We start from the raw sequence: 26,347 nt of genomic DNA on the forward strand, positions 1-26,347 counted from the left end.
GGGACTGGATGAAGCGTCGTCTCACGCGGTCTGCACGTCCAGCACGAACGCTGCTCCAACTGAGGCGCCAGGTGGAAATGGCATGGCAAGCCGTTCCACAGGACTACATCCAGCATCTCTACGATCGTCTCCATGGGAGAATAGCAGCCTGCATTGCTGCGAAAGGTGGATATACACTGTACTAGTGCCGACATTGTGCATGCACTGTTGCCTGCGTCTATGTGCCTGTGGTTCTGTCAGTGTGATCATGTGATGTATCTGACCCCAGGAATGTGTCAATAAAGTTTCCCCTTCCTGGGACAATGAATTCACGGTGTTCTTATTTCAATTTCCAGGAGTGTAGATTGAGCCTTTGCATTTCCCTTTTCAGATTTTCTAGTTTCCCTACCACGTTCAAGCTTCTGACATTCCACGCCCCGACTCGTAGAACGTTATCCTTTCGTTGATTATTCAATCTTTTTCTCATGGTAGCCTCCCCCTTGGCAGTTCCCTCCCGGAGATCCGAAAGGGGGGACTATTCCGGAATCTTTTGCCAATGGAGAGATCATCATGACACTTTCTCAATTACAGGCCACATGTCCTGTGGATACACGTTACGTGTCTTTAATGCAGTGGTTTCCATTGCCTTCTGCATCCTTATGTCATTGATCATTGCTAATTATTCTGCCTTTGGGGGCAATTTCCCACCCCTAGGACAAGAGAGTGTCCTGAACCTCTATTCGCTCCTCCGCCCTCTTTGACAAGGCCGTTGGCAGAATGAGGCTGACTTCTTATGCCGGAAGTCTTCGGCCGCCAATGCTGATTATTTATCAAAATTTAGGCAGTGGCGGGGATCGAACCCGGGACGTTTTGATATGAATCAAAGACGCTACCCCTAGACCACGGGTCCACCCTCCCTAGGCTGACACACTACCTAATCTGACTTAAACTAACTTACGCTAAGGGCAACACACGCACTCACGTCCAAGGAGGACTCGAACCTCCAGCAGGGGAAGCCAAGCGAACCATGGCAAAGCGCCTCAAAGACTACGCGGCTCCTCCTCCGCACGGATGATGCTTTATGCTCCAGTGTTAAATACAAAATTGAGCCAATTCCAGGTTGTATTCAACTTACTCGGAGGCTTACAATGGTTAATGATCAAAGAAGACTTAAGATTGCTATTCATTCTCTCGGCAAAAGATGCCTGGGGATAATATGGCGTCATGGATAGATGCATAACAGCGTAACGAAATCAAAACTGCTTGAACTGTTAAACGCCGGAGGGTTATCGCTAACGAGAGCATTAGGGAGTCCAAACCAGCTGAAGATGTTGGCCAGAAGCGCAATGGTAAGGACCGCCGTGACCCCACGACTACGAACTAAACATACAGATCTGGAAAACGTGCCAACAACCACCAGAATATATCAGTTCCCCTTCTTGCTTCGAGGAAGAGGCCCTATGCAATCGATAAAGAGGTTGTCAGTAAGGTTCTCCTCGCGCTCGGATTGTAACAACCCCTTCAGAGAACTATTACTGGGATTAGCGTCCTTACAGGTTTCACACTCACCCACTAGTCAGCTATATCCTTACACGTGGGACAATTGAGGTGAACTTTAACCTTTTCCAAGGTTTTATAGAGGCCCAGATGTCCTCCCACTACAGAGTTATGAAAATAATGGAAAATGGGAGGCACCAGCTCCTGATCCAAACAAGTTTCAAGGTCGCCGGCTTCGTTAGCGTGTTTACATTCCTGATGGAGCAGTCGCTAACCTCACCACATGATGCGAGTTGCTGTCTCAATGGACTCCACAACGTATCTTGATTCGGTTTGGTTTTAATGTCTTCAGCTAAGACGGTACATATAACCGAGTCTATATTCGCTATCATCCTCCTGAAAAATGCAACTGAGGGCGTCGGCGACTGGGTTGTCAGATGCTTTTGTGTGTTGCACCTTGATATGGAACAAGGAGATCCTGACTGCCCACCTGGCAATGCCACCAGTTTTCCTGGGTCGAGCCAACACCCAACTTAGGGCCTGATTGTCCGTGTCGATATCAAACTCCCTATGCTCAAGAGAGAACAGCAGCTTCTGCAAGGAGAAAAGCACAGCTAGCGCCTCGCACTCATAAACGGAGTAATTTATCTCTGGACCAGAAAACCCTCTAGACGCAAAAGCTAATGAGCATCATATACCTTAATCCTCCTGCGACAAAACTGCAGCAATACCGGAGTTGGAGGCCTCAGTTTGAAGATAAATAATTTGCCAAAATCGGGGACTGCTAAGACCTTCGGATTGGTGATAGAGATCTTGACAGCTTCAAACGACGCCTGTTAGCTCTCACCAAGACAGATTTCTCCAGCTTCCTACGTAATTTATTTAGGGGAGCGGCCATCTGGGCAAAATCAGGGACAAAATGGCGAAAACATTTCGCCATGCCACTAAATCTGTTTATCTCCTGCCTATTTCGAGGCTGGGGAAATTTCTTGAACACTGCAGTTCGTTCGTAATCAATCCTAATGCCGTCCCAGAAAATTAAATGGTCCAGAAAGGATGTGTAATCTTTGACGAGTTAACGGTCGACCCTGCATTCTAAACTTGGAGAGGACCTCCCGAAAATGGGAAATATGATCCTTAAACGACTGACGATAAATGACCGCATCATCAAGTTTGTTAAAGACACAAGAAAACTGTAAGTAGCCCAGGATAGCCGGCCGAAGTGGCCGTGCGGTTAAAGGCACTGCAGTCTGGAACCGCAAGACCGCTACGGTCGCAGGTTCGAATCCTGCCTCGGGCATGGATGTTTGTAATGTCCTTAGGTTAGTTAGGTTTAACTAGTTCTAAGTTCTAGGGGACTAATGACCTCAGCAGTTGAGTCCCATAGTGCTCAGAGCCATTTTTTAGCCCAGGATATGATCTAACAAACGAGACGAAACCGCCGCCCCAGTGGACAAGCCGAACGACACCCGGTTGAACTCAAAGGTTCCAATCAGCGCAGAATGCGGTAACATGTTAAGCTCCTCGATAAGAGGCATCTGATAGTAAGCTTCGTTGAGCGCAAACATCGGAAACCATTTAGCCACCGAAAACCAGGTAAAGCACCTGTGAAGCTCTGGCAAAAGGAGAGATTCTAAGGTAATTTTTTTATTAAGGCGGCTATAATTAACCACCAGCCTGTAGTCCTGGCCCTGAGTTTAGGAGCGAGAAAAATCGATGACATGTCTATATGACATGTAGATGCATTCGTCCTAATGACCCCCTCCTTCAACACGCTCGCCAATTTCTATCTCAATATTTTCATTTTGGATGTCGAGAGGCGATAAGGAGACTGTCGCACCAGACTATCGTCAGCCAAGCCTATATGGTACTGTATGACGTTAGTGCCCCCTTATTTATTAGAGAAACCCTTGGGAAACACCCGTAATAAAATCTCAACAGCTTCCTGCCTGACCCAGCTGAAGATTGGCCACATCAAATTCGCCGGAGTTTTAGTTACACTTGCGCAATAGCGAGAGCAATCGGCTATCTTGTCACTAGGCGAAAACCTGAAAGAGAAGGTGCGGCTCGCAAAGTCGAGAACTAATCCAGTTTTCTGAATAAAATCCCACCCGAGCAACAAATAGACGTATCTGCATGAAATTGAAGTCACACCAACAGACAGAAAAACTTCTGGACACGGTCCAAGGTATCGAGTAAAAGCTCTGAAATACCGTTACTAGGCACATAATTGTGTTGGGTAGTACCGAAATGATAAGCCAGAGGGCCACCTAAACATTGGGACCCGGGTGCCTGATCAAAGAAATGATTCGTGGGAGGAGTTGCTGCGCTTGTTCCCGCTTCCTGCCTTTCCAAGCTTAAGGACGCTGCACATCCCTCGGTCACTAAACTGCCACGCTGGTATCTTCAGACTGGGTAGGTTGCAAGAAGGTAATGTCCGTCAACAGACTCCCAGAACATGCTAGGTGGGCCAGAATTGTACCAATTTTCCTAACAGTAGTTCGACTGTCCTGAAGGAAGGACAGACTCCGCTGCACATCAACCAACGCCTTGGAAATATTATCGAGAGAAACACCTACCTTCCCAGTGCTGCTCACCGAAACGCAAAGCGGTGTGCCCAACGCCGCTCGCTACCTGGCCGGCAGCTCTGGAACTCTATCCTCGCTGCTAAGCTCCCGAATTATAAGTTCGTAAATAAGTACTCCTCCTTTAGAAGCACGATTCAGAGGCAGCCTCTTGGATCCAGTGCACGCTAGCTCTCTGCGAACAACGAATAAATTAATACAATGCTCGACACACGATAGGGGTTCCTTACACACTAAGGAAATGGTCACAGGTAATGACCAGAGAAAAGGTAGACAATTCTAAAACCCCCCTCTGCCAACAGAACGCGCCCATGCTCTCTGAATACCTACAATTGCAAATAAAGAGATGTAAGGCGAAAGTGTGTAAGCCATGTACCGTCATGTGTCATATCTTGTCTTACTATCTTTTGGTATAAATACCTCTGAAACAAGTGGTCTTTGGGAACCACAATTTCAGTTAATTACAACACAGATAGAGTAACATATGAGATCTCAGCAATAGGGCAATAAAAACAGGTAGGGCTTGATTATAAGAGTTTCAGCTAACCCAAATTATGAAATAGCTCTTAATTTAATTATAAGGGAACAGGCAGTCATTCAATAACAACAGCTCCAGTTAAGTAACATTACCAAATAGGAAACAGGAAGGCCTTAAATAATAACAGCCTCAGTTAAATAAAATGACCGAATACCAACAGGCAAGTCTTCTTTGGCAACAGCTTGAAACACGTATGTAACATAGCAGCGATGGCGAGGCATTGTAGCATCTGTGACCAGAGAGTATGCGCTTGACCGCGCGAGTGTTGCGAGCGGTTCTCAGTAGTCTGTCAGTCAGTCGTTGCGAGTCTGTAGCTCTGTCTAGTTGAGGGCAGTACTCTGTCAGTAGTCGTCGCGTGCAGTACGCTAGTAGTCGTTATGCAGAGCGCTCGGTCAGTGGTAGCAGCCCGGTGGGGTTGCGTGATGTGGTCTGGCGACAACACTGGTCAAGATGCTGAATGAGGTATACTGTTAATTAAGATAATCATCCGATAATGTAAAGTTTAATTATTGTAACTAATTTTCAACAAGTGCCCCCAATAATAACTTTGTTTTCAAAAGCAATTTTACATAAAATTTTCATTTAATTGAAGTAACTATTTCGTTCCACTTCCCCTAAACAAAAGTTTCAGTTTTCAATTAGATTAAAAAAAAAAAGGAATATTATTATTTGCAATGCAGTTCCTCCAAGCGGTGCGCAACAACAAGAGCAGAAATTTGACTAGGTGTTGCAATGAGGTAAGAATTTAATTTTGATTTTTTTTTGCACAGGGCCAAAGACCAATATTTTGGTTTAATTGGATCATTATTATCACTGAGATTTTCTTATCACTGAATGGACTTTAATTTTTTATGAAGAACTTATACTTGAGTCAGATTGCGATTCTCACTTTTATTGTCATTAAATTTAATTGCAGGGAGGTTACATTTGGCTCCCATTCATTTATTATTTCTGTCTTAAAAATTTCAGTGGAGAGGTTACACTTAGCGCAATGTCCATTAGCATTCGTAAATAATATTGTCATTCATTATAAATTTTTGTGGGGAGGTTACACTTGGCGACCCTGCCAGGATCGAATTTCGTTGAGAATCTTTTGAGCAACAGTCAGATATCTGCTCTTATTTGCTTAGATATAATTAGGATTTAGCGCAACGCTTTTAATAATATTGTGACTTTCTTTCTACAGGTCAACGGCAATTTGTTGCTTTATTGTATTTGTGTGTTGCTTTTGCATTTGTGCTTATTGTTTTGTGAATAATTGTGACTGTTGTTAAAATGCCGCGAAAGACTGTGAATAGTGTATCGCGAGGTATTATGAACGAAATAAGCGAATTAAATAACTTTACCAATAGTACTAGTGACACGCAGTGTAATCATGACAATCCTGCGTCCACTAACAATCAGTGCATTCCAACCACTAATGATGACTTTCACCTTAATGATGAACAAACGAACTCAATTGTCTCGTCTGCTAACTTGACGACAATTGATGACGCGGAGCGGTCTATAGTAATGAGCGCTGCCGAGCTTAACACACCCGATTTAGAAAATCCAAGTAATGTACAGACAAATTTGTCTAATGAAAATGAACAGGATACACAAAGTATGACGGATCCATTTAATTCCGAAATAATGTGTGACAGTGTACATCCGACTGACAAACCTTTTGGTAAATCTCAGAATAATAAAATGGTTACAGTAAGCGAAACAATTCCAGATTCACCACTAAACAGTACAGATAGTATATACGTTAATTTTGACTTGGTACGAATTATGGCAAGATTGCTACAACAACAGAGTGAAGAACTCAAACAACAATTTAGTGAACAGGTCAGACAACAGAGTGAAGATTTTAAACAACTTAGGGAACAGTACAAACAGCGGAATGAAATGTTGAATAATTATTTCAAACAACTAAATGAAAGTGTCGACAACCATTACAAACAACTTAGCGAAACAATTAATGAAAGTTTCAAACTGACGAACGAAAAACAAGACAACCTTAACGAACGGAGCAGACAAGTTAGTGAAGAGAATACAGCTATTACCGTGCAATGCCAGGACATTAAAGAACAATTACGTGAGGATACTGAGGCTTGTGCTAAAAACAGTAATAAAGAAGTTGGCACTGTTGCACAAGAATTAAATAGCACACGTGTAGGCACAACAGAATCACATAAAGACGAAGTTAATGCAGTCACTGAACAATGTTCAGCATACGCAACAGTGATACACGAAATTAATGCAGTCACTGAAGAATGCCCTAAAAACGAAGTACAGATTCGCGACGAAATTAATTTAGAGTCAGTGGAAGTTTCACACACTCCGAATACGGAAGATGACGAGAAATTTGCACGACAGATCAACCAAATTGACGAAAGTGTTACAGTAACAGAGTTGAAAACTATTTCAGAGACCAATACGGCACAGAATCCGCCACTTTGCGAGTATTTGTCAGAGTCACGCAGCGTGTATAATGTGAACAATTTACAGAGACTACGCGACTTAAAATCCGAAAAGCCACGCGACTTAAAATCTTAAAAGCTACGCAACTTGAAATCCGAAATGACACAGACGAACAGATTCACACACAAATCTGAACGTGTTATCAAACTGAGTGACGAGAACATAGATTATGAGCAATTTTTATCCGCAAGAAAATGTAAAGAATTTAATAATGACAGAACACAGGTACACGCTTTGAGCTGTATACGTCAATTTGTTTTTATGCTTTCACCGCTATTGCCTGTAATGCAGAAGCTAGCTTTGAACCTGAGGCGACAATTTGCTATTGTATTTTCATCAGTATTACCTATTATGCAGAAACTGGAATTAGCAAGAATACAGCGATTTGCTGTTGGAATTTTACCGCCATTGCCTGCAACGCAAAAGTTAAAATTTATTTGCAGTGCGTAAAGGACCTCAGGGGATTCATTACGCTTTAATGAATATGTGCCGTAGCGAGCATAGGGCCCCGAGCTGTAGTAGTGCTATTTCATCTTTAGTTTTCTGCACTGCTGCCTTTTCTTCTACTATCCTTTATATCTATCAAAACTGCTCTTCAACTATTGCTCTATCTAGGATTAAGAATATGTAAAGAAAACCCGATGTGACAAATTTTTAGCGAATGTGACAATTTTCATTAGGCACTCCAGAATCACGAGAACTTAAATAACAGATAAAAATCGTAATCATCAGTATGTGTAAAATTAACAACAAACGCATTTTTTGGTAACAATAGACGTTTTCCACCACAATAGCATGAAAGTCAGCCGCTTAGCATACGTAACCAACAATGCAGTCTACAAGGTCAACCAAACTTTAATGTTTCGCCGCGTGCACGTATAGTCCCAGCTTCAACAAATGGTAACGCATGGCAGCAAAGAAATAACTACGTACAGACAACACTCTATTTCAACTCGTATCGCAATACACCGTATAGGAATGACTATCACGACAGACGTAAAAATAATGAGCACAATTCTCGGCGTACATTTAATAACAGTCGATCTTATGAGCAGCAACAACATCAGCAACAACAAATAATCATGAATGAAACAGACAATAGGTGTCATCCATAGCGTAACACGTCAGTAAGAAATAACAAAGCAGTTCATATAGTGGATATGCCACAATATTCTCCCGTAAATAACAGCACGTACGATAGAATTTGACCAGACACAGTACAGATTGCATATTCCAATAACGTAAGCACTACTTCAGACACGCAAAATGTTGTTCACGAAAATGTAATTACTTTTGACGATATCAGAGACACTCTTTTGCAGGAAAGACCATTTGTTCAGAAAACTATTTCACATCCTGTTATCGAAATTAAAATTGGTTCATCGAAATTCTCAGCAGTAATTGATTCCGGCTCACCTATATCAGTAATAAATGAGGAGACTTTTAACGAATGCAACAAAGCGAATACTTATCCCACATTACCTTTAGGCAAGACGAAAGTAAAAGGAGCAGTATCGAGTAAAGGAGTAGACGTTAAATTACAGACACATTTATCATTTTTTATCGCAGGTCATACCTTCCACTCTAATTTTTGGATTGTTCCTTTATTGACAACAGACGTTATTTTAGGTACGAATTTTCTGGTACAACACGACGCAGTTATCGATTTTCAAAATTCTTATTTAATGTTAAAGGATGAAAATGTACAATTGGCTTTAGAATTTCAGCACTCACTATCTGCGGAAGATCAAACAATTAACCGCACAGAGGTCATTTCCGCAACACGTAACATAGCCTGTAATCCCACATTGTTCACAGATACGTACGTACACAACTATAATACTCCAGACGAAGCTGACTACGACGTAATACAGATGATTTCCGATAAAGTTAAACAAAGCAGTGCAAATACAGACGACGAACGCACGCAACTACGCAAAATTCTTTTACAGCAAGCTACATGGACACGAATGTTACGAGCCAGAAACATTTCTCCGATCTATATATCCAAGTACCATGCTTCTACGAACCCCTGTGAAAGATTAATGAAAGAAATTGGTAAGCTGTGCCGAATATACTGCCACAAAAGACATATTGATTGGGATACACACATACTGTCATTCCAAGATGTAATTAATTGCATTCCAAATGAATCCACTATGCTATCTCCGTCTGTTATACTCAAAAACGTTGAACCACCAAACAAAATTAAAGAATTAGTAAACTTCCCTAAATGTCGTCGACTAAGACACCACGAAATAATTGACATTGCGCTGAACAACATCAAACGTGCCGCAGAGCGCCGGAGAAGACAGCAAAAACAGGTTTGTACACGCCGCGACTTTCACGTTGGACAGAAGATATTAGTACGTACACACTATTTATCCAGTAAATTAAAAGGTAAGTGCAGTAAATTTGAACTTCTATACGCAGGTCCATATCGGATTCGCAGCATCCCTCACCCCAATGTTGTATACGTCGAAACTTTGAGAACCAGAAAATCGAAAGGCAACCACCATATCTCAAACATTAAACCGTTTATTGAATGAAGACACTTTATGATTCAACACACTATGATGTCATTTACTAATGCAATTATTTCACTTGACTAATTACTGATGATTATCGTATTTTTTCTTGGCAAGTGCCCGGCAAGGTAAGGTTAGCAGGTCGCTTTTCTTGTCGTTACACATCAGACCGTGCACATTTTCCACTTTTTTTGTGTATATGATTGTACTCCAGTTTTGTTTGTATGCACTGTGAAATAGTTAAGATATAACACACCTGTTGACTTTGACATTTTTTGCCTTATGACATCTCAACACCGTGACTGTTTTACATTTTTGCTGCTGCATTGTGATATTATCTGTACATTTTGCCTCTGAACACTGTCAATGCCTTTGACATATTACGTTTTCTGTCTTGTTATGCTGTATGGTTAATTATGTTACCATAAACCAGTCATTATCTAGTGGGTATATGATTTAAATGCAAGACATTAATCTCTGTTCATCAATTTCAGAAAGAAATGATGCGTGTAAGAAATAAATTCAACAGAAATGGAATTTCACCTACGGAATAAACGAAAGAAGATGCAATAACTTTATGGGGAAGAGTAAATAGATCAGGATTAACAAGCATTAACAAGAATATACTATACTCATCATAGAATAGCAGTCTTAACTAATTATTTCTTTCAGAATACAAGGTGATTGATGCAGGCTGTCAGACTGAACTACACATCTTAGTTTTAGTGATGAAATATGCTAGAGATAAGGAATAGTTGTATAATGAGTAATGAAGTGATTATTTTGCAGATGATAATGAATACTGAAGAATAATGATGAAGGATATGGTATTATGAATAATGAAGTTTTTATTTACAGGTGATGATAATAATGAAGTTATGATAATATGGATAATGAAGTGATTGATAATGAAGTTTTTTTTTCTTTACAGATGAGGATAATGTTGGAGTTTTATATTTATGCTATGTAGTTATTTAAGTATTTGTTGCAGTTTGTTTTGACAGCAGGTGTTATATTGCATAGTAGGATGACGGAAAGTTTTGGAAAGAACAGCTATGGAACACATTTTATACACATTTCACTACTTGTTAATTCGAAGTTCACTACTTTTCAGCATAGTGTGCGTTTCTTCTTTCAGGTCAATAATCCATTTTGTATTTTTTTCCAGGAGATGCTTGTCATGATACTTACTAAAACTGTTACTTATTATACCTGTTCTAGTACTTGCATTTTTTTTTACCCATTTGTGTTTACCATTTATAAATGTAATCACATATACTGCCTTGTTACATAACCTTGCTACAGCTGACTCATGACGAATGACGTTACCTATCCTCATTTGCAGCAATAGGTCAAAAGCAAAAAGTGTTATGCCTCAGCAATTAATTATCGATCCCAACGCAATGCATTGCTAACAAAAAAATGTATTAACAGTCCCAAATAGTGATACCAGTTTGAGAAAATTCTGAATAATACTGATTAGCTCTGAATAGTATGTCACTTGGGTAATGACTTCTTAATGAGACAACAAAAATACACATATATATAAAATAATGCTTAGTAACTGGCTAGTAATTGCCACTGTTATTGTAATGAGACTACTTATAATCCCCGTGATTATTAATGCTATGACTATAATTAACTGATTTTTAATAATGACTTCGTAATGATCTGAATAATACTGAATGAGGAACAATGCTTTATACTATTCGATACCTGATGGCCACTGAGTGCCAATAATTAGTGTCACTTAATGAATTGTTATTAATTATGCCATTAATTAGCTCTTTTTTTCAATGTTCATACTTTGTAATTGGAAATGAATGTGACTGTTTAATAATGTTTTGTAATTAGAAGAAGGCTAATGATTCTTACTAGATTGGAATGACACATAATTAATTAACTATGCTATTGTTTCATAATGCTTTGTAATTAGAAGGCTAATGATTCTTACTATATTGAAATGACAAATGATTAATTAACTATGCTTTATAATTGGAAATGAATGTGACTGTTTAATAATGCTTTGTAATTAGGAAAAAGCTAATGATTGTTACTATTGAAATGACAAATGATTAATTAACTATGCCATACTTTGTAACTGGAAAAGAATGCGATTATTTAATAATGCTTTGTAACTAGGAAAAGAAGATTACTGATTCTATGTAAAACAATTAATGAACATTTTTCTGTAATACTACATACATGGTACAGAAATGTTCAATAACTGGGCTATGAATGCCGCAAACTACTACTGTAATTGACAATATTATGTGACTTAATGTCCTTCACCTCATGAGCTAACTACCCTGAATTACTGCGATGTCCATTTGTCCTGTTTATCCTAGTGATCATGGAGCACTATCTTTGGTTTTGCACTAATTCTACGTTGGTGTGCCTTGTAAGAGCGTGGTGTTGACATGACATGCTGTCCACCACCGTGAGCGATGAAGACGTTATTATGGTCCCACTGTTTGGTGTACCTAATGTACTGCCAAAATGAAAACATGAAACATTAATACGACAGTTCAGTGTCTTGGCTACACTGATAAATTCTGAGGGGAAAAGAACTTCAAGTTGTGTCACTTGGTGTTGTACTTCTGTGGAAAGATATGGACTTTCAAAACAGCTGTGTGCAATCTAAAGTGCTACAACCATGATGCAATCCTTCCCTTTCCTATCCTAATTCTTGTCACATAGTGAAAATCATTTTTTGCTAACATTATTTATGTTCATGGCTTATACATTTTTTTTTTTTCAATTCGCTAAACTCCAGTGCGAGTACACTTATGTCACTGGTCGACATGATTTTTTTTGCTATTATGTTTATTTATTGCCAAAATGTGAAAGACATTTTTTTTTATTTGTTCTGAAGTACAGTATATGTGCACTTTTGTCTTTTATATTGTATATACATTTTTTATTTTTCTGAACTACAGTGCATGTGCACTTCTGTTAGGTGTTAATATGTTTTCTACTGAACTTCAGTCCCTGTACACTTTTCTCATTTTTCAATATGATTTCTACTATTCTGTATATTCAATACTTTAATGCGTATGCACTTATGTCATTTGTTACTAATTGTACATACATTTCATCAATTACTGATATGTTCTCAACTGCAGTGCATGTGCACTCATGTCACTTGTCAACATAATATTTTTTGCCAGTCTGTTTATTTGTTCTGAATATGCTAAAGAATTTTTTTTCAGTGCCTGTGCACATTGTTATCTGTCAAATAATTTGTATATACATTTTTCTGATTTGCTACTATGTTTTGTACTCACATTTTGTCTTTGTCTGATATATTTTGTACTTAGTGCGTGTGGACAACATTTAAATATTCTGTAAGTTGTAGAATTTTGTTAATTAAAGAAAAATTTTGCCGCGCTTGGCAAGTCCAAATGACTCACCATCGCTGCCAAATTTTTGCCCCCCCAGTAGAGGGTTATGAAACACGTATGTAACATAGCAGCGATGGCGAGGCATTGTAGCATCTGTGACCAGAGAGTATGCGCTTGACCGCGCGAGTGTTGCGAGCGGTTCTCAGTAGTCTGTCAGTCAGTCGTTGCGAGTCTGTAGCTCTGTCTAGTTGAGGGCAGTACTCTGTCAGTAGTCGTCGCGTGCAGTACGCTAGTAGTCGTTATGCAGAGCGCTCGGTCAGTGGTAGCAGCCCGGTGGGGTTGCGTGATGTGGTCTGGCGACAACACTGGTCAAGATGCTGAATGAGGTATACTGTTAATTAAGATAATCATCCGATAATGTAAAGTTTAATTATTGTAACTAATTTTCAACAAGTGCCCCCAATAATAACTTTGTTTTCAAAAGCAATTTTACATAAAATTTTCATTTAATTGAAGTAACTATTTCGTTCCACTTCCCCTAAACAAAAGTTTCAGTTTTCAATTAGATTAAAAAAAAAAGGAATATTATTATTTGCAATGCAGTTCCTCCAAGCGGTGCGCAACAACAAGAGCAGAAATTTGACTAGGTGTTGCAATGAGGTAAGAATTTAATTTTGATTTTTTTTTTGCACAGGGCCAAAGACCGATATTTCGGTTTAATTGGATCATTATTATCACTGAGATTTTCTTATCACTGAATGGACTTTAATTTTTTATGAAGAACTTATACTTGAGTCAGATTGCGATTCTCACTTTTATTGTCATTAAATTTAATTGCAGGGAGGTTACGTTTGGCTCCCATTCATTTATTATTTCTGTCTTAAAAATTTCAGTGGAGAGGTTACACTTAGCGCAATGTCCATTAGCATTCGTAAATAATATTGTCATTCATTATAAATTTTTGTGGGGAGGTTACAAGCTTCATTTAATTAAGACTACCAAATGGAAAGCAGGTAGGCCTTCATGATTAGCTGCAGTTAAGAAACCAAATTTGAATTGCCTCCTCACGAGGAGCGCACCAGAAGACTTATAGTCAAAGAGCACAAGACTACACCAAATAGGAAGACCAAGAAAGGTTTCAACGAGAGAACCGGCTTTCCAAAGCCCTTTTCGTTGGGTCCTGGCAGGCAAAATAAATGTTGACACTGTAGGGTTAATTACGTGAAAGCAAAAATACCTAGTCAAACGGTATACCCGCGTCACTGTAATATGCAGCCTCTACAACGACAACCAATCCGAAACCCCTGGAAGAAAAGTAGGCTGCCTAATCCAGTTACATAGCCTCAGCAATTGCAAATATTCTGAGACGCTGGCAGCCCCAAAGACAATATAATTAACAGAGCGACGACGTTTGCAATGCCAGAAGGTATCTCGAAATCGGCACCCGGCCATGTTACAAGAGAAAGGTGCTTATCTGGTGTTCTTAGACGTTCGTGCAGTTAGGTCGGCTAGAACCCAAACATCTAGGAACTGCGTAGACGATAGTGTGTGCGCGCGGGAGGGTGGTGGGCAGGGGGGGGGGGGGGGTGAAGGAGGAGGGTCCAGCCACAGCATAGAAGAAACACGTGTTATCACTCCGGCTCAAGAAGGACTATCGGCTCATATAGTTTTAGATGTCCTGTTAACAAGCAACCAAAGGCTAGTAAAGGTAAACACCAACAAGAATTCATGGAACCAACTGGTAGTGAAATAGATCAGTTAAGAATTTGCAATGATCGCAAAAGGCCTATAGATATCAACAAGAAAATTACAGTTACGACCCCAGAATCTAATACTTGACTGAAGTTGCCGGTTCCAAAGCGGACCCGAAATTCAGCACAGCGGAACTGGTTTGAACTCTGCCATCGGTGTGCCACGTTTACGACGTTACGTACGAAGATGGCACTCGAAGTCAGCCACTGATTGAAATCAGTACACAAATGTACCCAGCAACTCCTCACCAGACCCCGTGCCCAAGACCCTTGCCCAAGTGCTTGCCTTACTGGCTCGGCGGACCTCTCACACTGTCCTCCTTGCTTGGTTTTCGGTCCTCAACTCGCCACGCCACAACAGGCCCCGTCCCCAACAACAACCTCGAGCAAAGTGGTCTCAAACCAGACGGACATTTCACAACAGATCGAGCTGGTGGCACCAGGAATTTGAAAGGTGACACCAACAACCTCGCCAGCGGTCATGCATCAATCCTCATGTTTTACCTAAAAGTGCGTGTATTAAATGCATATGTTGAAGTACTGTTCAGTGCGTTATTTCATCGAAATTCCTTGCAGTTTTCACTGTGTGACTACATATATCAAGTGTGCTGTAACCTGTAAGTTTGATCATTAGTACCAGTATGTGAGTCACATTTTTTTTACTGTTATGTAACAAATGTATGCGTATTTTAACAAGTAATGCCAACAATGCTTTAGTTTCTTAAATTACTGTTTTACTTTTGTATCGAGGATCGAACCACAGTCTACGCTAAGAGCATCTTAACCTGTGAATTAGATCAGTATTGCCAATACAGGGTGGTCCACTGATAGTGACCCGGCCAAATATCTCACGAAATAAGCATCAAACGAAAAAACTACAAAGAACGAAACTCATCTAGCTTTAAAGGGGAAACCAGATGGCGTTATGGTTGGCCCGCTAGATGGCGCTGCCATCGGTCAAACGGATATCAACTGCGTTTTTTTAAATAGGAATCCCCACTTTTTATTACATATTAGTGTAGTACGTAAAGAAATATGAATGTTTTAGTTGGACCCCTGTTTTCGCTTTGTGATCGATGGCGCTGTAATAGTCACAAACCTATTAGTACGTGGTATCACGTAACATTCCGCCAATGCGGACGGTATTTGCTTCGTGATACATTACCCGTGTTAAAATGGACCGATTACCAATTGCGTAAAAGGTCGATATCGTGTTGATGTATGGCTCTTGTGATCAAAATGCCCAACGGGCGTGTGCTATGTATGCTGCTCGGTATCCTGGACGACATCATCCAAGTGTCCGGACTGTTCGCCGATTAGTTACGTTACTTAAGGAAACAGGAAGTGTTCACCCACATGTGAAACGCCAACCACGACCTTCAACAAATGATAATGCCCAAGTAGGTGTTTTAGCTGCTGTCGCGGCTAATCCGCACATCAGTAGCAGACAAACTGCGCGAGAATCGGGAATCTCCAAAACGTCGGTGTTGAGAATGCTACAACAACATCGATTGCACCCGTACCATATTTCTATGCACCAGGAATTGCATGGCAACGACTTTGAACGTCGTGTACAGTTCTGCCACTAGGCACAAGAGAAATTACGGTACGATGACATATCTTTTGCACGCGTTCTATTTAGCGACGAAGCGTCATTCACCGACAGTGGTAACGTAAACCGGCATAATATGCACTATTGGGCATTGGGAAATCCACGACGGCTGCGACAAGTGGAACATCAGCGATCTTGGCTGGTGAATGTATGATGCTGCATTATGGGAGGAAGGATAATTGGCCCCCATTTTATCGATGGCAATCTAAATGGTGCAATATATGCTGATTTCCTACGTAATGTTCTACCGGTGTTACCACAAGATGTTTCACTGCATGACAGAATGGCGATGTACTTCCAACATGATAGATGTGCGGCACATAGCTCGCTTGCGGATGATGAGGTATTGAATAGCATTTTTCATGACAGGTGGACTGGACGTCGAAGCACAATACCATGGCCCGCACGCTCACCGGATCTGACGTCGCCGGATTTGTTTCTGTGGGGAAAGTTGAAGGATATTTGCTATCGTGATCCACCGACAACGCCTGACAACATGCGTCAGCCCATTGTCAATGCATGTGCGAACATTACGGAAGGCGAACTACTCGCTGCTGAGAGGAATGTCGTTACACGTATTGCCAAATGCATTGAGGTTGACGGACATCATTTTGAGCATTTATTGCATTAATGTGGTATTTACAGGTAATCACGCTGCAACATCATGCGTTCTCAAAAATGACAAGTTCAATAAGGTACATGTACCACATTGGAACAACCGAAATAAAATGTTCAAACGTACCTACGTTCTGTATTTTAATTTAAAAAACCTACCTGTTACCAACTATGCGTCTAAAATTGTGAGCCATATGTTTGTGACTATTGCAGCCCCGTTTATCACAAAGCGAAAATAGTGGTCCAATTAAAGCATTAATATTTATTTACGTCCTACACGAATATGTGATAAAAAATGAGGGTTCCTATTTAAAAAATCGCAGTTGATATCCGTTTGACCTATGGCAGCAGCTGAATTATTTTATCGTGAAACAGAGATTTCGGTAACAGAGAGTGAATCGTAAGACGTATTCAAGAGTTGGCATAGACTCAGGTGACAATTTAGTAGCGATGAAGAGTAGGCTGAAGTTTAAGAGAAATCGTCAGGAAGAAGGAAGATTAGCAAAGCTGATAAAAGTTTAACGTCACATCGACAGTGACGGCAGTAGAGACGAATCGGAAGTACTGACTCTGTCAAGATTCGGGAAAAAATTGACCGTGACGTTTCCGGATGGTGATGATAATGCTTGGTTTGTGGGGCGCTCCACTACACGGTTATCAGCGCCCATACAATTTCCCAACCTTTGCTCAGTCCAGGAATGATGACGAAATGATGAGGACGACTCAAACACCCAGTCATCTCGAGGCGGGTGAAAATCCCTGACCCGCCGGGAATCGAACCCGGGACCCGGTGCTCGCGAAGCGCGAGCGCGACCGCGAGACCACGAGCTGCGGAAGCGTTTCCGGAGGAATAACCTGGGCATTTGCCTGGAGCAATTTTGAGAAATCACAGAACATCTAAATCTGGATAATCCGATGGGGATTTGCACCCCGATCATCCCTAATGCGAGTCCAAAACACTAACCACTGCGCCTTCTTCAAGAAGAATCAGTGCGTAAAGAAATGGGATGCTCATGTACTCAAGAGGGATGTACGTTGAACAGCTCTAATGTTGTAGATGAGGCTATGTTCACGATCTGCAGCCCCTGCGCTAAACCTGCGGTGCAGGTCCTAGCGCGGGAAACTTGACGATAACCTACGGAAATATTCCAGAATGAGATGTGTGCGCTGATATGAAACTTCCTGGCAGATTATAGCTGTGTCTCATTCTGGAAACATTCCCCAGGCTGTGGCTAAGCGGTGTCTCCGCAATATCCTTTCTTAAAGAAGTGCTAGTTCTGCAAGGTTCGCAGATGGGCTTCTGTGAAGTTTGGAAGGTATGAGACGGGGTACTGGCAGAATTGAAGCTGTGAGGGGGAGTCGTGAGTCGTGTTGGGGTAGCTCAGATAGTAAGTCCGGCTTTCGCCGCCGTGCTGTGCGGACGTGTTGTTGTTTCCGCCTGCGAAGTGCGCGCGCTCGCTGTTGTTTACATTTCAGCGGCCCTCACTTACGTGTCGCTTACGTGCACTAGAACCATGGCCAACCATTTTCGAAAATCAACATTACGATTCAACTTCTGCAACGAATACGCACGACCAAAGACTTGGAAGTGGAACGCTTCCTACGCGACGTTGCTAAGATCCCAGCTTCCGACATCTTGGGCATCCATTTGTCCATATTAGCCAGTACTGTCTACGTCAAAGTCGTCAATGACGCGGTATGTGAAAGAGTACTTCGTGATACCAACCATGGATTACGCTTTTGCCACGCCGACGGCAATGTCGGTGCGGTCACTGTCGACCATGCCGGCTTAGGAATGCGCACCATACGAGTTTTCGAACTCCGAGCTTCCGGCGGAAGACGTTATCGCTGCTTTCCGCCCCTATGGCACTGTACATGGCCACACTGCCGAACGCTGGGCGCAATTCCAAACGTACCCCGTTCGTAACGGTGTACGGCAGATCACCATCGTCCTCCATCGCCACGTGCCATCTTACCAGCAAATTAGCGGGTGCCGCGCAGTTGTCATATACGACGGCCAACCCAAGACCTGTTCCGGGTGCGGCAAAGAAGGACACCTCAGATCTGAGTGTCTTCAGCCACGAATCACCCAATTGCCAGCCGCTACCGTGGCACCTCCGGCTCTGACGACGGTTTTACCGATCACCTACGCATCGGCGCTCTCTTCTCCTCCCACCGGCCGCCCATCGGACCACGCACCGGTGACCCTTCCAGCTGCTACGGATACCGCCGGGGCCGACACGTCGCGCTCAAAGTCTAACGCTACTCCGGCGCCACTACCAACAGCGACGACTTCCGACACCCACCCGCCTGAACATATGGACGCCCCTTCATTTGACGTTCCCGCGACGGCCTTCCTCTCAGAGCGACGCGACTCCCTTCCGTCTTCCGACACGGAGGGACGAACCCGCAAACAACGTTCACCTAAGAGGCGCAAGAGGAGGCGCCGTACGGTCTCGGAACGAGACGGATCACCTCTCCATGATGCTCCAGAGGCCGTCCGACCCGACGAAGCCTCGGAGAACCTGTACCACGACATGAATGACGACAACATGACGCCGACTGTGGCTGTGTCGATGCCTACTCTACTGGCTCGCTCAGGTGCTCCTGAACCAATGGACTCCACCGTTGCGACTGCCGCCGAGACGTCCTCCGCCCCTACGAACGAAGTGGAACGTACGACCATCACAACGACAGCGCCTTCAGTGGTGTGGAGTGAGGACGTCGATGAGAACCCGGACTACACGCTGGTGACAGAGTTATCCCAGACGGAAGCATCGTTACGCCGTTGATAACGCCGCCAGGTGGCGTCCGGCACGACTCGCCGTTGCCTCGCCCCTCTTCATCCTCCGCCGATGGAGTTCCCCTCCACGGCGGGGTACGGCTCCAAACCTACCGAATAGCGACGATCAACACTAACACTATTAGCTCACCAGTGAAACTTCAACTGCTGCGAGAGAATTTTATCGCGCTTTCTTCACACTAATGGCGTCACGGTGGACAGCGACTGCTGACGATGGGGAACGCCGTACCACCGTTCTTCGTCCCCGGAAATATTATACCCATCCACAAACCGACACCAGGTGTGACGACTGCACATTACCGTCCCCTGACTCTGCTTAACGCAGACTGTAAAATTTTTACACGCCTACTGGCAACGCGATGCCGCAAGGTCCTGCCCAGCATTCTATCCCAGGAACAGACAACTCCGGGCGCATTCGACAAAGTGCGGCATCTTTTTCTGTTCTCAGTGATGAACCGCATGGGTTTTCCACCAGCCTTTATCAACGTGATCCGGCGCCTGTACGGCACCGCCGAATCGCTGATTCAGGTTAATGGCCGTGTGGCGGGACCAGTGGCGATCCGGCGTTCCGTACGGCAAGGCTGCCCACTTTCGACACTACTCTATGCCATAAGCCTGGAGCCACTCATCGGGAGTCTGACGAGCCACCTTTCTAGTCTCACTCTGCGACAGCACAGTTCTCGATGTCGTGCGTATGCGGACGATCTCCTCCTCTTGATCCGATCACGGAGTGAAACACACACGGTACTTGATTTGATATCAAGGTACGGCACTGCAGCGGGCAGTAACATGAATGTGGCTAAATCCGCTGCGATGCCCATTGGACGCGGCCTCTAACACGACGACTTAGCACCTCTCCCGTGCGTAGAAAAACTAAGATACCTTGGTATCATTTTCACCTCCATCGTGCGCCGCTCCGCTGCCATCAATTTTCGACGTGCACTCCAAACTATCCGCACGACGGTGCGACAAAATCTTCTCCGACGACTCGATTCTTTACAACGTGTCCAATACCTGAATCAACATGTGGCGTCCAGAATGATCCACATTGCACATGTCCTCCCACTGCCATCAACTATTGGACGCAGCCTCCAGGCTGCTTTCGGATACTTCCTTACGGCCGGTACGCTCTTTAAGGTCCGCTACGACACGCTCCCCCTCCCCCGCGAGACTTGTACGAGTATAATGTCTTGTGTTATTTTCGCCGGAAGGATGGCATTTCTGTTGTATTTAAGTTTGTACCAATAAAGATCTTTTGTTCATTTGCCCTGTTCCTGGTGAAAAAAAAAAAGGCATCTGGCTCCAGAGCAGGGAACGCGTGCTCGATTCCCACATAGATTCTGCAGTTTTTCTTTCATTTGTATCAAAAAAAAAAAGAAAAAGAAAAAAAAGAGAGATAGTAGAGTGCTTGCCTGCAGAAAGCAAAGGTCCCGAGCTCGAGTCTCGGTGGGGGACACAGTTTTAATCTGTCAGGAAGTTTCATACGAAAATATTATTTTAGAGCAATTTTCGAATTATGCACCTGTAACGTAAAGTACGATACTTGTTATTCCATTGTATAAAACTTCATAACACAATTTATGATTTAATGGATCGATGAGGTTAAAAATACGAACAGAATTGAAATCACTGAGGCATATAGCATGATTTACTAACATTGCTAACAACTGTATTGCTAAGTATACTTATTAGATCAAAGAACGTTTTTAAATAGTTGTCCCAAACGCATTTGTTTCTTTGATTTCTGAATCCTACAGCGATCACGTGTCTTTCCTATGTCCTCATGAGTCTGTAAGTTATCTGTCAGAGCCTTTGACTCATAGAATATCTTCTACGTTTCTTTCAACATCTCATTAATGTACAAAGTTACATGAAAATGGTTTTACCCTGTTTCAAGCGGTCAAGAATCCTAGACTGGTGACAGAAAGAGAGCTCGTACCACAGTATCAAAAGGAAGACTTTTTTTATACTGCATGACACAAAAAGGAAGCAAGCAGAAAACATTATCAGAAGTCACTGTAATTTCCCACTGGTATACACCATCGGCGCATATGTGAATGATAAGAGCTGAAATTATCTATGACGGGTAGACCCTCCGCCAGAGTGTCTTAATGTTGTTCATGTGTAACGTTCTAATCAGACCTGGTAATATATGCATTGAAGCGCCAAAAAAACTGGTATGGGCATGCGTATTCAAATACATATTCAATGTAAACCGGCAGAATACAGCAGTGCGGTCGGCAACGCCTGATTAAGACAACAAGTGTCTGGCGCAGTTGTTACGTCGGTTACTGCTGCTACAATGGCAGATTATCAACATTTAAGTGAGTTTGAACGTGGTGCTATAGTCGGTACACGAGCGATGGGACACAGCATCTACGAGGTAGCGATGAAGTGGGGTTTTTCCCATACGATCATTTCACGAGTGTACAGTGAATTTTAGGAAATCGGTAAAACATCAAATCTCAGACATCGCTGCGACCAGAAAAAGACCCTGCAAGAACGGGACCAACGACGACTGAAGAGAATCGTTAAACATGACAGAAGTGCAACCCTTCCAGAAATTGCTGCAGATTTAAATGCTGAGCCATCAACAAGTGGCAGCATGCGAAGCATTCAAGGAAACATCATGGATATGTGCTTTCCGAGCCGAAGGCCCACTCTTGTACCCTTGATGACTGCACGACACTAAGCTTCAGGCCTCGCCTGGGCCCATCAACACCGACATTGGGCTGTGGGTGACTGGAAACGTGTTGCCTTGTCGGATGAGTCTCGTTTCAAATTGTAACGAGAGGATGGACGTGTACGGGTATGGAGACAAGCTCGCGAATCCATGGACCCTGCATGTCAGCAGGGGACTGTTAAAGCTGGTGGAGGCTCTGTAGTGGTGTAGAGCCTGTGCAGTTGGAATGATATGGACCCCTGATACGTCTAAATACGACTCTGTCAGGTGACACGTACGTAAGCATCCTGTCTTATCACCTGCATCCATTAATGCTGGCCACGAAACCCTCCAGACATGAACATTACTGAGCATATCTGGGGTGCCTTGCAACGTGCTGTTCACAAGAGATCTCCACCCTCTCGCACTCTTACGGATTTATGGACAGCTTTGCAGGATCCATGGTGTCAGTTCCCTCCAGCACTACTTCAGGCATTAGTCAAGTCCATGCAATGTGGTATTACGGCACTTCTGCGTGCTCGCGGGGGCCCTACACGATATTAGGCCGGTGTACTACTTCCTTTGGCTCTTCAGTGTAGAATAGGCGCGAACGGCAAACATGTTTAGTGATAATTCGGAAGGACTAGAAGATACGGTGCACTCGTGAAAGATGCCGTTATCAGCAACTGACGGAGTTTTGGGAAGGAGCTGTGCAGGATTAGCCGAACGGTCGAGGCACTACAGTTGTGGACTGTGCTGTGCGGCTGGTCCCGGCGGAGGTTCGCGTCCTCCCTCGGGCATGGGTGTGTGTGTTTGTCCTTAGGATAATTTAGGTTAAGTAGTGTGTTAGCTTAGGGACTGATGACCTTAGCAGTTAAGTCCCATAAGATTTCACACACATTTGAACTTTTTTTTTTTTTTTTTTTTTTTTTTGAAGGACCTCATTAGGAGATCGGGTTTTGTTGACTGGTCGAACTCTACAACATCCAGTTTTGTTGGGCATCCGGATGTAACAGTGGCCCGGTGATGAACTGCATGGGAATACAAGGAAGGCATACGTGTCGTCAAGGTTCTGGTTTAAAACGTCTGACCACCACAGGGGACGATCGCCGCATTGTGCACCAAGCGCATCGTAGCCACTGACATATGCGCTTACCTGTCTAGAACAGGTAATAGACTCCCTGCAACATTCTCTGTCTTCTTGCACTACTGGCCGGGGACTAGCAGCAATTGGACTGGGTAATTGCCGTCCCATGTCTAGGTAGCCGTTAACGCCGCAACCCAAACTGTGACCAGGAATCGTGAATTGTTGATGAATGGTATTACAATGCAATCAGAGAAGATTCGTAGATCTGCACTACCACAGACTCTTGTTGGCGAGTATCGTGGCGATCTGGGAAGAGGTCCAGTTAGGTCACTGCAGGTGTTATTTAGAGAACTCCGACCTCCTGCTTCCCCATGTGTAACCGCTCTTGCAGCAGTATCGTAGTGCCATATTTCAACAGGACAATGTTCGGCCACACATTCCACGTGCTTCTATGAACTATGATGTTAATGTACACCTGTGGCCAGCAAAACCCCCATATATGTCCCTGGCAGGACATGTGAGGGGCCAGCCCAGACGTTTAACTCCGTGTCAGTGTTAGTACCCGGAATATCAGGGACGAGGTGCAACAGCTGTAGGCCAGCTTGTTCCACAGCGTCATGGGACCATTTCCAACCGAACAGTGCATGCAGCCAGACCAGAGGGGGTGAAAAGTCATATTGATAACTAACCCCTGCCAAGTCCTTTGTAAATTTGGATCAATTTTGTCATTCCTGGAACAACAACACGTACGCTCCAACCCGTGAAGTTTCATTTCGGTTCCTCCTCCACTTTACTTTTTCTTGTCAAGCAGTATATTTTTTTCCGTCTGGGGAATTTTTTGGCGTGTGGACTCCAAGGTTGGAACACAGATAGCCTATGCAGCTATAGTTGTCGTTACATCGATCATGAATACCAGAGTAGGCATTACATTTGACTTCTCTAAAAGTAGAAATAAGGAAGCTAAGGTAACTGCGAAGAAAACTTCTGTAGGGGCGGAAATAGCTAAACTGATCGACATGTGAACTATTCCTGAAAAGTCAAGAATACAACTATATAAGTCATTTAAAAAAGTCATTTAAAATAAATGCAACGGTTTCTAGGTAACGAATTAGACCATTTTCTTCGCGTATCTGTTGACTACAAGCACGAACTCCAGCTGTGTTGGCCGATATCAAAACGAAATAAATGGTAATCTTCCATTCTACCCTTGAATTACTTGCAGAGTGCTCGTAAGAATAGTTGTGTGTTAGTCTGCTGAACTTCTGCTCGCTCATCGTGTTGCAAAGAGCACTCGAAAGTCTTTATCCCAAATAAAGCACACCAGTGAGACTTTGATCGTGTGGCATAGAGAGCAGAAGGGACGTCATGTAATTTCCCGGAAACGGTATATTACATCATTTCGGCATGCTATGATGATGTCAACGATCATTCCTTTTGGAGCACTGTTAGCTAGCTAAAGGGGAAAGAGTAAATAAAATTTTGAGTGATCCCTCTAGAGACTTCAACGCAGCCTGTAGTAGCGTAAAATATGCACATGAGCACATAACCCTATCTATTTACAAAAAAAGAAGATCATCAATTAGCAGATTCTTCATGGGAGTAAACCGACAGAAAAATTTTCTCGTCATTGAGAATGATGTATATTGACTTTTGCATGAATTATAAGCCTCACGAAGGTACTATGTAAGAATGATACCTATATCTTCTCATTCGGTTGTGTAGGATTGTATATACTCGTAATGAGTTGTGGGGTCTTGGATGTTGCGTATTGGTGTGCTTGAAACTGTAAATATGTTTGATGGATCGTTATTATTATTATACTGGGTGCCTACAAGGAGCAGCCTCCGACAATGTATATGATTCTTCAGCTTCTTTCGCCTCCGGCAATATAGTTGGTGGAATAATGGAATTTCAGTGAAATCTATATTAAAGTCGAGGGTTAGAGTGAGTTAGACCAGACATAACAACACAGACGACCGCCAACGTGAACGACCATCAACGTGAGCTGACAGACACGTCGTCAGTGGCAAACGTGGTCCTGCGTGTCGTATGTCTACATCTACAGCTACATCATACTCCGCAAGCCACCTAATGGCGTGTGGCGCAGGGTACTTTCGGTACCAGTGCCTGATCCCTCCAACCCTGTTCCACTCGCGAATAGTGCGTGGGAGGAATGATTGTCGGTTAGGCTCTGTATTAGCTTCAATTTCTCGAATTTTCTCCTCGTGGTCAATACGCGAGATGGATGTGGGTGGGGGAAGTAATATGTTGTCTGACTCCTCCTGAAAAGTGCTGTCCCGAAATTTCAGTAGTAAATCTCTCCGTGATGCACAACGTCTCTCTTGTAACGTCTGCCAGTGAAGTTTGTTTAGCATCTCCGTAACGCTCTCTCGGCAGCTAAACGATCCCGTGACGAAACGCGCCGCTCTTCGTTGGATCTTCTCTATCTCCTCTATCAGTCGTACCTGATAGGGATCCCAGATAGATGAATAAAAGAACAGATTGAACAAGCTCCTTATAAGCCACTTTCCATGATTTGATTTAATTATCCCGCTGTGTCTCGCTGGGGTTTTATTACGGGCTTTTCTGAACCTCATTTTCCTGGTGTTGATATACGTTTCCTGTGGTTGGATCAAACATAGTTTTCCAGTTTATTGACCTCCTCCCATAGTTTACAAAAATCTTCTGCGATATAACATTAATGACCTAGCTGTTCAGCGTCCTCCACCATAAATCATGATCATCATCATCATCATAAGCCACTTCTTTAGTGGACGAGTTACATTTCCTTAAGATCCCTCCGATGAATCTGTCTGGTGTCTGCTGTTCCCAATATCTGTTTTATATGCTCATTGCACATAAGGTCGCTCTGGATAGTTA

The sequence above is a fragment of the Schistocerca serialis genome, chromosome 9, assembly GCF_023864345.2.
Source record: "Schistocerca serialis cubense isolate TAMUIC-IGC-003099 chromosome 9, iqSchSeri2.2, whole genome shotgun sequence".
In the NCBI taxonomy this organism is placed as follows: domain Eukaryota; kingdom Metazoa; phylum Arthropoda; class Insecta; order Orthoptera; family Acrididae; genus Schistocerca; species Schistocerca serialis.